At 36.6% G+C, this 17180-nt stretch overlaps 1 protein-coding gene across 1 annotated transcript in view; it reads right to left on the bottom strand.

The window, feature by feature from the left end:
• Positions 1-17180, bottom strand: part of REELD1 (reeler domain containing 1) — a 43930-nt gene extending 26750 nt beyond the window's left edge. Inside the window, exon 1 of the mRNA XM_069105471.1 lies at positions 8475-17180. The gene's annotated coding sequence lies outside the window, so the exon portion shown is untranslated. The remainder of the gene's footprint in view (positions 1-8474) is intronic.

The raw sequence follows: 17180 nt of genomic DNA, 5'->3' as shown, positions 1-17180 counted from the left end.
AGAAAAGCTTTCTATGACCTGGTACTAAGGAATTAAAAGGACTGAAATAAAGGATGTCATTAAATATCACTGGAATATAAGATGTCTGTTCACCTGGTAAGAATGAAGGATAATGGTTATGCAGCCCATATGAGAGCAGACAGGGGGATAGAGTGCTGGGCCTGTAGTCAGGAAGATTCATCTTCCTGAGTTCAAATCTGGCCTCAGACACTTACAAACTGTGTGACCCTGGGCAAGTCACTTAACCCTGCTTGCCTATTTCCTCATCTGTAACATGAGCTAGAGAAGGAAATAGCCAGCATCTTTGCCAAGAAAACCCAAATGGGGTCACAAAGAGTTGGATGTGACTAAAATGACTAAACAAACAACAACATATAAACTCTAAGTATTCTTATACCTACTCCCACTCCCTAGAGCTTGGCTACATCTTCCCCTCAAGGTACTAGAGAATCTTTGAGGAGTCAAGGGTAATCTCTAATGCCATCAGTTATAGCCTCAACCATTGTACTCATCCCCTCCCTAAGATTATCAGTTGAAAATAATGCCTTAAATAACTTTTTAGAAGGGATATTTACTAAGGTGGTACAGTGAGTTTCCTACAAGTACATGTATATAGCTCAGGATAAAATGAGCTCAATTTAGAAAGCACATGTAAGTGGTAAGGCTGCCGGAAGGTCTTTTTTCCCCATTCATGAGGTATTCAGGAAAGTCCCCTAAGGTGCAGTGCAGTTTGTTTTTGAGTTCCTTCTAAAGTCACCACACTGGTTCCCAACACAGACACTGCTGTCAGCTGATCAGCAGGTGGGGTGATGGGAAGTCTAATATCCTCAAAGCAGACGATGTTGTTGTTCAGTCATTTCCAACTCTTCATGACATCACTTGGGGTTTTCTAGGCAAAGATACTGGATTAGCTTGCCATTTTCTTCTCCAGCTCATTTTACAGATGAAGGAACTGAGGCAAACAGGGTTAAATGACTTTCCCAGGGCCACACAGCTAGGAAGTGTTTGAAGTTGGATTTGAACTCAGGTCTTCCTAACTTAAGGCCCAGTACTCTATCTACTGAGCTGCCTAGCTATCCAATGTGGTTTTATAGGAATACTGAAGTGGTGTGTGGATGAAGCTGAAACCAAGAGGCCAAGTTAGGAAACTACTTCAAGAGTCCATCCAAGAGTGTGTGATAAAGGCCCAAATAATGGTAGCTGCAATGAAAATGGAAAAGAATTGACTGATTTGAAGAACATGGTAGGGGACAGACCAGTAGGACTAGGTGATTCACTGGATGCAGGAAATAAGGGAAAGAGAGAAGTAAAAAATGACTAAAATTTAGAGTCTAGGTGACTAGAGAAATGGTTGTGCCATTAACAGACATAGGTAAGTCATAAGGAGGTAGATTTTTAAAGAGAAGGATGATGAGGTTATCCTTCATAATGAAAAACGTAACTTTTTAAAAAAATAACCACAAAAACATTCATATTTGCTCTTTTAGCTAAGGTTTTTAGTAGCTGGGTGGACCCCCTTGTGGCTATAGCTATGGAATGGAAAGATCATAAAGCAGAGTAAAAGCTTTGTCCTGAAGAGAGATTAACAAGAATCATTTAGAAATATGGCCTCTGGAGATTCCTTCAGATCAAGACTAGGATGTTTGGACTTGGAATCTTTACTGAAATAAGCATTTGGAGGGCTACTGAGTTAGCCAAGAAAAAATTGTTATGAGAAGTCTCTTTATATTTCAAATATTGAACTAGTAAGCACAAGACCAAGAAAGCCTTCTGATTTCACTAATAATTTGTTCCATGACACTGCATAAGTCCTACTCTCCCTGTGCTTCATTTTCCTTTTGTGTATAATGGAAATATTATTACTACTTCCTTACTATTAAAACCAATAAGCATGCAGATAATAAAAATGAAACTCATTGCTAAGACTTGAACACCTCTAAAATTAAATGAGACAATGTGAAAGCGTTTGTAAGATGAAGTTTTAAATGTGAGGTGATTATTATAGGATTCCAATGCTAGAGGTCATGTGGCCCTGATGTTTAATTTGTGTGACCTTGAGCAATTTCCTCATCTGTAAAATGACAAGGCCAGACTAGATGATCTCTAAGGACCTTTCAATTTCTAAATCCCATGATGCTATAGGATCAGGACCCCAATGACTGGCAAATGAAAAGGCCCTTCAGGAGTAAAGACAGTGCTTTCTTCTTTTATACTTCATAAATGACAATAACTATTATTTGGGCAGTTAGATGGTGTAATGCATAGGGTGCCTGGCCTTGAGTCAGGAAGACTCATCTCCCTGAGTTCAAATCCAGCCTCAGACACTTACTAGCTATGTGACCCTGGACAAGTCACTTAACTCCGTTTACCTCTGTTTCTCATCTGTAAAATGAGTTGGAGAAGGAAACAGCAAATCTCTCTGGTATCTTTGTCAGGAAACACTCAAATGGGGTCACAAGGAGTCAGACACGTTCAAAAAAACTGAACAACAATGAAACTAATATTTACATATTGCTTCAAGGTTGGAAAAAACACTTTAAAAACATATCTCACTTGAAGGAAGGGAAGTAGTGGGAGATAGGACTAGTCCATGTTAAGACTGTGGTGGGTTTTCAATACCATTCTAAGGTGTTTGGCTTTTGTCCTGTATGCAGCAAAGAGCTGCTATCTAAAAACTGATTCCGCTCTGTTTCTCTGATTCATTCAGCAAGTTTTTATTGGAAACACATGGTATATATTGAATTGTGCTTGGTGCTAAGGACACAAAAGAAATCTAAGACAGGATTCTTATTCTTTAGGAATGTCCAGTCTATTTGGGCAGATAGACCTACATGAAATGGTAAAGTAACAACATTAGTCACAAAGCACCAAAATGAGTGATAAAAGGCAATACATGTCAGGGTAATGAGAGCAACTGCATGTCAGTAACATGTTGGTGACATCAGAGCCACATCTAAAGATTGTACTTCTGATGCCAACTTTTGGGGGTACTAAATGCCATTCATTCACTTAATCCAGAATTGATTTATTAATTACCTTCTTTCTGCAGAGCACTGTGGGGTAGACATAGTTTAGATAAGAGATGATCTCTACCCTCATGAATATGGCATTCCTTCTCAAAACTATACCTCCTCGTGACTTCCCCGTGTCTGTTAATGGTATTGCCATTTCTCTAGTCATCTAGGCTCTAAATTTTAGTCCCTTTCCTTTATTTCTCTCATCCAGTGAATCAGTTCTGCTATAGTCTGGTATCAATGCTTTGACTTTTTCTAAAATTACACCTAAAACCAACAGACTTACTTCATGAATCTGTCATTAAATAGCAATAAAAGTCAGTACCCACAGGGTCTAGGGCTGAGAAAGCAGTCCAGTAAGACTCAGTAGTGGTATACTACTGAAAACAAGGCCTCTAGCAACATTACTGAACTTCATGAATCTTGGTGGCAGACCTTGAGAGTGTATATATAGGTGAATAGATAGATGGATGGATGGATGGATGGATGGATGGACAGATATTGATATAGATAGATATTTATATAGCTAGATATTGATAGATGGATAGATAGATGATGATAGATAGATAGACAGATATACACACTTGTTTGAAGAACCTTTGAGACAACATTTGTAGTCATTTACACCATCATCTGGAGGTAAGATGGAAGTAGATGTCATATTTCCTAATTCTCAGTATAGGACTTATACTTTTCCTCCACATACACGAAAATTTACTAATAAAAAGAATAAAATTCACATACCTAAAGCACTTTTAAGAGCATATCAAAAGTTCCATTATAAGCTGTCAATAATACCAACCTCAAATCTTTCAACCAAAGTCCACATTTGCTTATTTTTTTTTAAAGCAATCGGGGGTAAGTAACTTGCTCAAGGTTACACGGACAGTTATTTCTGGGTGTGGTGCTGAGTATCTGAGCCCAGATTTGATCCAGGTCATCCCGACACTGGAGCCAGTGCTCTTACTCGCTGAGCCACCTGGCTGCCCCTAAGCAATTGGGGTTAAGTAACTTGCTCAAGGTTACATGGCCAGGTGTTCCTGGGTGGGTGCCAAATGTCTGAGCCTGGGATTCGATATCCAGGTCTTCTCAACACTGGAGCTGGTGCTCTTACTCGCTGTGCTACCTGGCCGCCCCTACTTATTTCTTTATCTCACTGAATCACAGCATTATTCCTTTCCTACCTTAGAAAGCTCTTCTAAAGTTCAGTCCCCTAATTTTATACATGTTTAGGGACTTTCTATTCAAGATGTTTTTGGTTAAATACAGAATACTCAATATTTAAATGAAGTTTAAGCATGGCATTCAACAGTGTCTTCAGATACATCACTTCTCAAAAATGCACATATATCATATTTCAGAGTAATGCAACTTAAAACAGATATTATATGAAATTGTGGGGAAGTAAGAGTTTGTCTCTTTAAGTCAAATTTAATCACATACGTGGGTATATAGACCCCACTCCCCTTATCCCCATAGTCCAACTTTTTGTAAATTGCATTTAATTTCCTCTCCAACTAAATTCTAGGAATAAATTGAATGTTTTTTTTTAATAAAATGGGCAGTTTCCAAAATTTTATAATGTGACTTCCCAACAAAGCCAGCTGCTGGCTGGAGGGACTTCAGATCACCAGCAGCTTTGGCAGTTTTCAGAATTATCAACCCATAGATGCTAAGGACAAAGTGAGAGGTCAGTGCAGTGTGGAATTTGGGATCTGTAGTTTGGGAGTGCGTCGGCCTTTATCCCCTGGAGGGAAAAGCCACTGAGGCACCACAGCTGTGCAGCCACCATGTGGCAGCTTCAGCTCCTGGCTTACAGACTGTAGGGGGACCAAGCGACCAGTCTGAGGGGTAGTCACTCTTGTTTAAACCTGCTTGGATCTGGATTGCAGTCTAGGTTGGAGGTCCTGGGGTGCATGATCAGCTTGCCAGAGTGTGTGGAGGCTTCAGAGAGGGCAGCCAACTAATAGCTTTGGCAGCTGAGAAAATCCCAGCAATTTGGGACAAAGCTCCCCTGTCTGGTAGCAGAGTCCTACTGTGGCAAAAAGCTCAAAAGTCAAGTAATTGAGTGACAACATGAGCAGACAAAGAAAGCAAAGCAAGCAGAGCAATCCAGCTTTACACTATTTTGGGGACAAAAAGGATGAAAGCATGGAACAGGAGGAAGACAGCAAAGTCAGAACTCCTGCACCAAAATCTTCCAAGAAAAATACAAGCTGGTTACAGGCCACAGAGGACCTTAAAAAGGATTTTGAAAATCAAATAAGAGAAGTGGAGGAAAAATTGGGAAGAGAAATGAGAATGATGCAAGAAAATTATAAAATGAGAGTCAACAAACTGACTGAAGAAAATCACACCTTAAAAAACTAGACTAACTCAAATAGCAAAAGAGGCTCAAAAAGTCAATGAGGAGAAGAATGCCTTAAAAAGCTGAATTTGCCAGATGGAAAAAGAATCTCAAAAGCTCAATGAGGAGAATCATTCCTTCAGAATTAGACTGGAGCAAAAGGAGGCTAGTGACTTTATGAGAAATCAAGATACTATTAAACAGATCCAAACAAATGAAAAAATAGAAGGCAATGTGAAATATCTCATTGGGAAAACCACTGACCTGGAAAATAGATCCAGGAGAGTTAATTTTAAAATTAATGGACTACCTGAAAGCCATGATCAAAAAAAGAACCTAGAAATCATCCTTCAAGAAATTCTCAGGGAAAACTGCCCTGATGTTTTAGAACCAGAGGGCAAAATAGAGGTTGAAAGAATCCACTGATCACCACCTGGAAAAGATCCCAAAAAGAAAAGTCCTAGGAATATTATAGCCAGGTTCTGTAATTCCCAGATCAAGGAGAAAATATTACAAGCAGCCAGGAAGAAACAATTTCAATACTGTGGAAACACAATCAGGATAACACAGGATCTGGTGAGGGATCGAAGGGCTTGGAATATGATATTCCAGAAGTCAAAGGAGCTGGGATTAAAACCAAGAATCACCTACCCAGCAAAACTGAGTATCATGTTTCAGGGGAAAATATGGTTATTCAGTGGAATAGAAGACTTTCAAGCATTCTTGATGAAAAAACCAGAGTTGAATAGAAAATTTGACATTCAGATTTAAGAAGCAAGAGAAGCATGAGAAGGTAAACAGGGAAAAGAAATCATAAGGAACTTATCAAAGTTGAACTATTAACATTCCTACATGGAAAAACGATAATTGTAACTTATGAAACTTTTCTCAGTATGAGAATAAAGGGAATAGAAATGTTATACATATATATATATATATATATATATAGATGAGGGTATATGGACATATGAATACATAGGCGAATGTGTGTGTATATATGTGTACAGGTATACAGAGGGTACAGGACCAATTTAATAGGAAGAGATGATACTTAAAATGTGAAATTGAGGTGAGGGGAATATAATGAGATGGGGAGAGACAGAATGGGGTAAATTATCTCATATAGAAGAGGCAAGGGAAAATGGTTACAATGGAGGGGAAGAATAGGAAGACAAAAGGGAATGGGTCAACCTTATTCTCATTGAATTTGGCTTGGGGAGGGAATGACATACACACTAAATAGGGTATCTCACCCTACAGGAGAGTAGGGGGGAAGGGGATGAGAGGGGGGATGATGGAAAGGAGGGCAGGCTGGGAGGGGGAGGGAAGTTGGAAGCACCCACTTTTGAAAAGGAATGGGACCAAAGTAGAGAATAGAACAATTGGGAGGTGGGATAGGAGGGAGGGAAATATAGTCAGTCTTTTACAATATATCCACTATGGAAATGTTTTGCATAGCTATACATGTACAACCTATATTGAATTGCTTATATTACCAGTAAGGGTGGGTGACAAGGGAGGAAGGGAATGAATCTGGAATTCAAAGTTTTAAAATCAAATGTTTAATATATATACATATATAATTATTAATATTATTTTACATGTAACTGGGAAATAAAATAAACAGGCACTGGGGTATAAGAGATCCACCATGCCCTAATGGAAAGTCGGAGGGGATATGGGGGAAGATAAGCATATTGGAGGAGGGGATATCCAGTGGGATCGCTATTTTGGGGTGATGGGTAGGGGAAAAACAGGGAGAAATTTTGTAATTCAAAATCTTTCAGAAATGAATGATGTAAACTAGAAGTTAATAAAGCATTTGATAAAGTAAAAAATTTTTAATTTAAATTTCTTAATGGACAAAGATTTGTTTCCTTTCCCTCTCACCTCACCTCCTCTTGGAAAAGAAATAAAAGCAAAACTTTCATAAATATGCAGTCAAGTGAAACAAATTCCTCTGCTGATCATGTCCAAAAACTGTAGGTTTCATTCTGCACCCTAATTCCATCACCTCCTTGTGAGGAGGTGGTTATGTTTCATCACTGGCCCATTGTAATGATACTTGGTTAGCCATTATATTGATCAAAGTTCTTAAATCTTTCCAAACCTTTTAATTTTAGTTTTATTGTAGAAATTGTTCTGGTTCTGCTCAGCTCACTCTAAACCAATGAATTCTTATTTTCCTCTTATTCTTTTTTTGTCTTGTTGCTATGGCTAGCATTTCTAGTACTTTATCAAATAGCAGTGGACAATGGACTCCTTGTTTTACCTCTGATGTTGTTGGAAAGGTATCCAATTTATAATGCCAGCTCTTGGTTTTAAATAGATGCTACTTATTATGCTGTTTTTTTTTTCTCCCTCAAATACTTAAATAGTGAAGCCAATATGGAGTGGTTTTATTTGAAAGCAAAGTACTTACCAAGGATGCAGATTAGTCCTTTTAAGGCATCATTACGTTATTGAATTTATTTTCTATAATATTGTAGTATCTATGTTGGTATGTTGAAGTATGCTGAATAACGGGGGTAAACTTTTTACAGTATCAAATGGATTAATGTTTATTCATTTCAATCCTGTTTGACTCTTCACGACCTCATTTTGGAGTTTTCTTGGCAAAAAAAAAAACTAGAATGGTTTGCCATTTTCTTCTCCACAGCATTTTATAGATGAGGAAACTGAAGCAAATAGGGTAAGTGATGCCCAGGTTCACACAACTGATAGTGTTTGAGGCTAGATTTGAACTCAGAAAGATGAGTTTTCCTGACTCTAAGTCTGGTGCTCTATCCACTGTGGCACATAGCTGCCTGGATTAGTGTTAGCTCTACTTGTAGCATTTCTTCTTCCGTCTTTGAAAGCAGGTATCATACTTCATCCTCTAAGATTCTCATAGCATTTAGCTCAGTACTACATAAGCACAGAATGCTTAAATGTGGCAGGGTTAGTATCTCTAATATTTACAGACACCTTTTGTTTTTACATCTTGTTCATTGCTGAATACATACCTCCTCTATTGATGGAGCAATTCCTTGTAACATATTTTCAAAAAAGAAAAAAAAAATAGACCAGAAAAACCAACACATCAACCATGACTCGCAGCATTCTTAACTCACCTCTGGGAAGTAGTGTGGTCATTAGCACAGTCTATTAAACTCCTTCAAATCTTCATATCTGAGCTTTGGAGAGTGATTAGCCTCCGTCATTTTAGGGAACAAATATTTTTTAAGGAATGCAACTAAAAAATAATGACTTGTGTTTTTCTTTTTTGGTGGGGAAGAATATGGGAGAATTTAGTTAGGAAGTTAAGCAACTCATTTTTGTTGTTGCTGTTTAGCCATTTTTAGTCACGTTGGGATCTTTGTGAATTTCCTTTAGGATTTTCTTAGCAAAGATACTGGAATGGTTTGCCGGTTCCTTCTCCAGCTCATTTTACAGATAAGGAAACTGAGGCACACAGGGTTAAGTGACTTGCCCAGGGTCACACAACTGGTGTCTGAAGCTAGACTTGGAACTCAGGACGATGAGTCTTCCTGACTCCAGCCTTGGTACTCTATCCACTGTACTCCCTTGCTGCAACTAACTTTACCAGTCACTTAAATATATGTGCGTGTATCACTATGGTATTTCAACTAGTATTAATATTTTTTCATCAATATTCATTAGCGATAGATCTATACTTTTTTTCTTTGTTTTATCCTTCCTGGCTTAGTTATTCAGAGTTCATGTATCTCATACAAGGAGTTTGGTACTATTTCATTTCTCAAGTTGAGCATATTTTGTGTAGTATAGGTATTAATAGCTTTATAAAGGTGCAATATTGGTTTTTAATGAAGATGTCCTCAATATGTTCCTTCTGGCGACCAAATGGCTTAGTTCAGTTTTCCCATGAATGAAAGGACTAGATTTTACCCAACTATCACACCCCAGGCAGACAGAACAGAATTTAGGAAAACATGTTTTTACAAAAAGTCTTATTTTTTGCTTTCATTTTCCTCACAACTCATTTTAAAATTGTTAAAATGTGCATGCAAGAAGATTTTCCTCTTCTTTTTCCAATCCCTGACCCTCAAAGAGCTAGTACATGCCCTTTCTTCAAATTATCTTGAGTTAATTTTGTTTAGACTTACATGTATATACAAGATACATCCCTATCTTCCTCAATAAACTTCTTGAGGACAGGGATTGTTTTATTTTCGTCCTTTGTTTCCCTAGCACTAAGCACAGTGTTTGTGTTTGGCATGGTGCAGTCACTTAATAAATGTTTTCTAATTAATCAATTCTTTCCAGCAATACAAACACAGCATCACATTTTGATTAAAGGACCAATTAAATAGCTTTAGTTTCTGTACCTTTCTTCCTCAGTTCTCAAATTGCCTGGTCTTGATGGAAAGTAAAATGCATTCATTAAATTTTCCTGAAAACTATTGAAAACTCAACACCAATTACTGGGGTAAAGAATCCCCCAACAATAACTCCTGGGGAGAATGTAGATTCATCTGACAGAAATTAGTTTTAGGTCAACATCTTACACCATGTACAATAAAAAGCTCCAAATGAATACATGACCTAAATGTAAAAGATCACATCATTTAAAAATTAGAGAAAAATGGAATAATTTATCTTTTAAGTATTGCTAATGGTAGAATTTTAATTAAACAAGGGAAAGTGATCAATTACATAAAATTGAAAAGCTTTAGTACAAACAAAATCAATGAAACTAGAATCTAAAAGGAGTTAAGTGACAAAAATCTTTGCAGCAAATATCCCTGATAAAGATTCAATATCTAAAATGTTTAGAGAATTGATATAAATATATAATAAAGTCATTCCCCAAAAGGTAAACTGTCTTTAAAATGATACAAGACATTAATAAATATGTGAAAGGATATTCAAAATTACAAAGCATTACAAGAATGCATATTAAAATAGCTCTGAGGTTTTACCTCATACCCACCAACTTGATAAAGATGACAAAAGATGAATACGGTAGATACTGGAGGGGCTACAGGAAGAGAAGCACACCAATGAGCAATTGGTAAAGCTATAAATTGGTCCAACTACTTGGGAAAACAATTCGGAATTATATTTTTAAAAAATCATTAACCTCACGAAGTAATTAAACATACCCAGCAATTTTACTATTAGGCATAATAGGCTGAAAAAAGAGAAAAGTCTCATGTAGTTAAAAAACAACAGCTCAGTTCTTTTTTTGAAGTAGCAAAGAATTAGAAGGAAAGTAAATACCCACTGATTAGGAAATGACTGAATTGTGGTACATGAAACCAATGGATTTGACTGTACTGTAAAAAATGATAAACATGAAGAAAATGAAAAAAGTTGGTAAGTCTTATATGAACGTATGTTGAGTGAAGCAAGCAGAACTAGAACAGTTTATGTGACTACAATAATATAAAAGAAAACAATACTGAAAGACTTCAATACTGATGAATGGCAGTGACCAATTTGATTTCAGAAAATTGATGGTGGACTTGCATCCTTTTTGGCCAAGAAGTGAAAGACTAGTGTTTTTTATTTGAATATGCGTTTTTTTTTTCCACAAAGGAGTTTTCTAATGGGAGGGGAGGTGATATATTAATATGAAAATAAGGAGCTACTGAGAAACAATGAGGATGAAAATACATTCATCTGTTGTATTCTAATCTAATATAGGAATAGATGAGCACTGTCTGAAATGTATAGTGAGTAAAATTTAAATTCACTGGATTAAAAGTTTAAAAATACATTTTAGCTCTCAGAATTTGAGGTAGGATGCAGAGGAAGCAGAGTTAAAGTAGTAGAAGGAGGAAGTCAGTGTTGGGGAACTGTAGGGAAGTAAGAGTGAGTAGAGCTCAAGAATCAGAGATTAGTATCTAGTGGTAGCTTGGAGAAAAGCTGACACATATATTCATTCAATGGAAACTTCAATTTAAATGTTTGGTCAGAAGATCAGAGCACCTACCCACCCTTGGGCATAGCCTTAGTCCATTTCACTTACTTGTACATGGGATTACAGATTTAGAGCTAGAAGGGACCTTACATCTTGGGTCACATTGACGTGTTGGGTCACCTTCAAGCAACGTGGCATAATAATGAATTCATGGGCAACAACTTATGATGGAGCTTTTAGCAGTGGTGTGAATGAGTACAGAAACCCAATTAAAAACAGACTTTGTAAATAATGTTGGTAGACAAATCAAAGGGTCACTTTAAAATCTTTATGCAGTATGCAAATTTTGGCTACATATTGATCCTTTCCAACACATCCACACAGAAATAACTGTCAGTAACATTTGAATGCAAAGGACAGCAGCCTATATGTATGTACTCAGGACCATTGCCTATACTGGTTTATTTCAACTGGGAAAATGAATGGATGACTGATTTACTAAATCCATACCATAAGTCAGTAAATAAGGTCCAACACTTAGTACATCAAGGGAACTATGGAATTCCACTTTCAGTGACTTTGCCAGGTGAAAAGCAAGCCACTTAAACTCTCTACTTCAGTTTTCCCCATCTATAAAAAAAGGTAATCAGATTTTTCATAGACTCTGGAGAATGAGGATTAGCTCAGTTGGCTAGTGAAACCAAGGCCACAGGCTTGATTCCCCATATAGTTAATAGCTTTGAACAGAACAGAAAAATTATGTTCCTCTGCCTCAACTTTAAAGAGGCTGGCTCAGAAAAAGTTGTTGTAGGTCAACAGTTCTCTAAAAAGGATGGTGGTAGCAATTTTACTGTGGCAATTATGAGAAATTTATAAAATGTTTCAAATTGCTAGAAAAAAACCTCTTAAACAAAAAGCATTCCTACCCCCACACACACACACACAAAATAAGAGACAATTTAGATACAGCAATCTACTAGGTTCTAAGTTCTAAAGGATATATATTTTACAATTAATAAGAACTTTCTTACAAAAATGTTGATGCCTTTTTACTTGTTTAAATTTGAAATAATTCCTACATTTCTCTCATACAAATAGCATCAGTACCTGGAATTACAGAAGGAATAGTAGTCACTATCATCCCTTAAGTTAGACTTAATAAAATCAATAATTTTAGCAGCAGATCCCTCAGTATAATTTTTGGCGAAGAAAGGATTCTCTTTTCAATATAGTAAAATCTTATTTAGATCCCCCTGAATTGGACTTGATGAAACTTTAGCCAATGCTGAGCTCTCTAAAAAGATTTGCTAAAGAAATGGCCAGTGCCAAGGCTTGAAGGGATGATGTTTAACCTATTCAAAGGAACTGTTTTCATATTAATAGCATCCTTTTGGATACCAACAGGCCAAATGCAAATGAATTTTATCTATTCTTCATTAGCACAACCCAACAAAACCTCTACTTGGTAACCCTGTGTCAGGAATGATCTGGAATATTATATGTACATGAACTCAATATCATAGGATAATAATCTAAAAACACTGCTTTAGACTTCAATAAATCAGACTGCCCAATTACCAAAGTTCTATTATATATGAAAGTATGAGGTTTAAAATTCATTTTTAAGAGACAGGGTTCAGATTTTAGAGATCTCCTTTCTCCAAACTAAAGGCTATAGTGGTATAGTGAAGTTTTTATGTCTGCCTGAAAATATCAGCCACCTAGCAATGTAATAACTTCTGCTCAGCATTTCTCTGCCCTCCTCATCTGAAACTAGTAGGGGACTTTCCAATTAGTTCCAAAATAAGTTGTGGGGCTACAGCTGAGTAACACAGTTTAGATACATTTCGATTACTTAACAGTCTCCAATACTGTGCATTACATTAGTCTTTCATGTCTGCATACATCCATAATAATCTCCCTATTTAGCCTACAATACTAGTAAATTAGGGCTCAGAACCCACTCCTCTCTTCAGTCTGCAACATCGATGACATTACTTTGAATGGCACAAAAAAGCTAAAAGTCAGAATGTTGGAGGCTGGAATATGGGAACAGTAGGAGCTAATGATGGTTGGTCAGGACTTATTCTTAGGCATGATTCAGTTTAATAGCTCAGCCAGCAGTCTTAGTAAAGAGTACTCAACTAAAGAGCCATGAAGTCTCTGCAAACGCCAGTCTCCTTTCCATTAATTTGTACCTTTAGAACCTGTTTCCATAACTGTAAAATACGGTTAAAACTACCACCTGAGACAGCCATATCCAGGTGCAAATGAAAAATCCCTTTCCAAATCTTAAAATATGATGTCAATTTACTATAATTATCCTTGCCAAAAGACATCTTTTAATGCATTGATTTGAAGAAAAATAATCTAGTCACCAAACTTGCACTGGTATCTGCCTGGAACAGTAGCAGAAACCTACACAGAAGTTCACCGAATGCACAAGAATTTTGGCTTTAATAAGAGCCAATGTAAGCATAGCAGTTGTCTGTCCTCACTAAGTCTGTCAACTTGACTTTGGGCCTGAAATCTTCTACCGGGCGGCCCAGTTTTGCCGAGGCCTAATAATCTAGACCATTTCTCTCCTATGATTTATACTCACACAGAATAACATATTATTGCCTCCAAGGCCTTTGGGCCAATACGTAACAGTACAGTGGGACACCTTGGGAGGTACTGAATTTCCCCCATAATGTAAGGTCTTTAAGCAGAAGCTAAATAATTACTTGATGTTGGCTGAAGTTTAGGTTGCATTAAATTACACGTTCTTAAATGTGTTCATGCCATGGACCTCTGGTAATAGGATCCCTTCTCATAATATTTTTAAATATAGGACTACAAAGGAAACCAATTATATTGACAGACTTGTCAAAATATATTTTTCAAAACAAATTCATGATCTGGAACTATGCCCAAAGGGCAAACTGTGCATACCTTTTGACCCAGCAATACCACTAACTAGGTCTATGCCCCATAGAGATCATTAAAAAGGGAAAAGGACCCATATGTACAAAAATATTTATAGCAGCTCTTTTTGTGATGGCCAAGAACTGAAAATTGAGGGAATGCCCATCAATTGGGGAATGGTTGCACAAGTTGTGGCATATGAATGTAACACAATACTATTGTGCTATATAGAGTTGATAAGCAGGCAGACTTCAGAAAAACCTGGAAAGACTTAACTGATGCTGAGGGAAGCTAGTAGAACCAGAAGACCATACACAGCAACAGCAACATTGTGTGATGATTAACCATGACACTTAACGCTTCTCAGGAATACAATAACCTAAGATCATTCCAAGACTCGTGATGAAAAATACTAACCACACCCAGAGAAAGAACTACAGTGTCTAAATGTAGATTAAAGTATTCTATTTTCTTTTTTTTTCTTGTGGTTTTTCCCTTTTCATATTCTTCTTTCACAACATGACTAATGTAGAAATGTTTAACATGATTATACATGTACAACCTATATCAGATTACTTACAGTCTGGGGGGAGATTTGGAACTCAAAATATTTTACAAAAATGGATGTTGAAAATTATCTTCACATATAATTGAAAAAAATTAAAATATTAAGGAAAAAACACTCCCCCTTAAAAAAAATTCATGGATCCTAAGTCAAGAATGCTTGGATAGGATGGACTGAGATCTATTCAGTCCTGTAAGTGTGTGGTTCTACTTCTAGACTGCAAGGAAACCCCTTAGCTATTTTTAACTATTTGTCAGATTTCTAACATGTATGCCTTATTGTCCTAAATAAGAACCCATGTTCATGCATTAGATATTATACTGTAACATTCCCTTATTGAACACAGGCAAAAAATATTGCCATCACATTCTGGCACAAGAACATGGTAATCCTTCCAGGTGCCAGTCATCAGTGTTAGTACTCAACAGCTCTGCTTTGGGGGTGAGCAGTACTAAAGAAAGAATCAATTCAATCCCTTGAAAGAGTATCCAGGAGATGGTTCAAAAGACAAACTGATCAGTATAGTGAGACAGTCTAAAATTTAAGCACAATTTTATGCCCAAGATTATGGGTGTGGCAATCGGATGGATTTTAGGACCCAAGGACAATGAAAATGTATTTACTCCGAACAAATGTCTTTGCTACAATGCAAATGAAAAATCAGTCACTGACCTCTAGGAGACTTAAGTTATTTTACCACTTACACTTTGTTCCACTGTTCTATAATGTGCAGGTATACACAGGGGACAACTTGCTCCAGTACAATTGCATATTATAGTACTTTTATTACCGTAAAAATTGTAGCATTTCCCAAAGTAGATCTTGATTAAAAGTAGTTTCATTGGCTAAAAACACCACTCTGTTATAGATCTATTAAAATCCGGATATGGCAAGGGGGAAATAAAGACATGTACCAAGGAGGAGGTCACAGAAGAAGTTAGCAAAAATAGGATGCTACAGATTTGTAGGAGATAAAAATGGAATTGCTTTTAGAAGCAGCTAATTTCAGTGAATGAAGGGACACAGTAACCTGGCTGCCTTGCACATTCTACAAAACAAATGAGAAAATGCATGTTCCACTTGTAAGGAACATCTATTTTCTCCTTAAAAGAAGTCATTTATAAAAGAGCAAATTGGTGATTTGTACTTAAAGATTGGACCCTTTTCAGCCCTTGTCAAGAAATGATAAATTATTGAAGCATATTAAAAATGTTTTATTTTATGTGTGTACTCATCAAAGCCTTCTGAAATGCTTCTATTCACCTTTTCTCCGCTATTAATTAAAAAATAATTGTATCAAATTATTCCCTGATATAAAACAAAATAAAACAAGAAAAAACTCCACACACCATTCGCTGCTCCCTACCACCAACTTGCAAGGAAAGAATTGTTTAAAATCACACCACTAGTTCCTGGAACCAAGAGCCTGTTTATATTAAAGGAGGGACAAAGGAAAGAGGGAGGCCAATATGACATTCACACAATTGTCTTGTGCTCATTCAAACATAGTACCTAGATGTATTTGTTGTTCCTAAAGACATCATAAAACCATTCAGACAATAAAACAGGGTTTTGGAAAGCTTATTAATAAATTGTAAAAAAACTCACTCAGCAGGAGACACATTAGCCCAAACCACTGTCTTGTGCTAAACAACATGAAAGCGGAGGTCTGAGGTAGGGCTACTGGGTAAAACCATGATCAAATTTAGTTCAGATTTCTATTGCAAAGGCTTCCCTAAAATTACTTTCCAAACATATTAAAAGATTAATAGGAGATTATTTCCAAATCATAATTCAGTAATTCAACTTAAAGGAGTTTAGAAACATTAGGCTTTGCTTCAATCCAAAGTGTTGTTGGAGAAATATATAGGGATGCCCTGTCCTCTACTGTGTTTGTAAAAACAGATTCATATTGATGTCATTTATGCTTGAGGAAAAGAAATAAGAATATCTAAAAAAACTAAAAAGAATAGTGTCAGGGAAGAAGGGAGAATACAGGTACCAGGATGACTTCTGAAAGACTTACCAAATGAAAAATTTTTTTTTCACTTAATTTGCCCAGAGTTAATATGCATACTACTTTTTGTACTCAGTTCTTTTCCTTCATATTTTTTTATAGAAATGCCACCCTTACATTTGATTCAAACTACTTAATTCTGGCCCATCTGCATCCTTCTCTCATCTGCTACCCCCTTCCCTACTTCCAGACAATTTAATTGTTTAGCACCTACATTTTAAAATTTACAGCTATTTTTAAAAGTTTTGGACCCAAGGTGGGCATCTTTTTATAGGACATTCCCATTTATAGGTGGACTTGTAGGATGGCAGGGAAGAGAAGCAATAAAACAAGCACTAACAATTTTTGAAATTGCCCAAATTGGAAAGATCATCCCATCCAACTGTTTTACTTTCAGTAAAGGATATGAGAAATAAAAAGCCATCTTCATAAGTAGATTTCAT

This window comes from Petaurus breviceps, unplaced genomic scaffold (genome assembly GCF_028583685.1).
Source record: "Petaurus breviceps papuanus isolate PSGF00001 unplaced genomic scaffold, PetGlider_PUasm1.0 76, whole genome shotgun sequence".
NCBI lineage: Eukaryota > Metazoa > Chordata > Mammalia > Diprotodontia > Petauridae > Petaurus > Petaurus breviceps.
The sequence above is the reverse complement of the archived record's forward strand: the minus strand, read 5'-3'. Positions and strand labels throughout refer to the sequence as shown.